The sequence below is a fragment of the Octopus bimaculoides genome, chromosome 3 (genome assembly GCF_046866305.1).
Source record: "Octopus bimaculoides isolate indiv1 chromosome 3, ASM4686630v1, whole genome shotgun sequence".
NCBI lineage: Eukaryota > Metazoa > Mollusca > Cephalopoda > Octopoda > Octopodidae > Octopus > Octopus bimaculoides.
Genome location: NC_142930.1, coordinates 96311979 through 96312690, shown reverse-complemented (window position 1 = coordinate 96312690; position 712 = coordinate 96311979).

Below are 712 nucleotides of genomic sequence, written 5' to 3'. Positions count from 1 at the left end.
GAGCAAGTGTCTTGCTGGAGAGGTGACTACATAACTACAATGTGAATATGACTGAGAGAGTGGAGAGGATAGAACAAGAGAAAAGTTGAGTAGGTAGGTAAGTGCACTAGAGTGAAAATAGTATGACAGTTGATTGGAGATGGGAATCGATAGTGGACACAGTAAATCTTAGTTGGAAGATAAGGAGTGAAGTAAGAGACAGGACTATGTTCTCTGTTTGATTTATCCTATTCTGTTTCTTAGTGTTTATAGGTTATGATTGATGGCACTGTGATTATGGCTATCTCTATGCTTTAATCATTTTCTTTTCTGCTACCTTCTTTTCCTTCTTTTCCCTCCTTCTCCTTTGAAATTTCAGAGACCTTCACTATTCTATGCACTTTTCCTTAAATTATTTCCTCTGAATTTTAATTAGCTGGCTCTCCCATGATTAAAGTTAATATCCAATTAGTTTTACATTAATTAATCAGAGCATTTTAATCAAGATGAATAAAGTATATGAATAAATAACACTGAAATTTATTAACCATGTCACTCCTTAGTGTACAAAACAATATAATACAATATAACCATTCACATCTGTTTTAAAATGTGTTTTAATAGGGATAAATGTCATGCTTGATGCCTGCTATCTGCTGGCATACATCTTTAGGATAGAAATGCTTTTAACTATTCTTTAATTTACAATCCTATTCTGCTATCCACCCTTTGA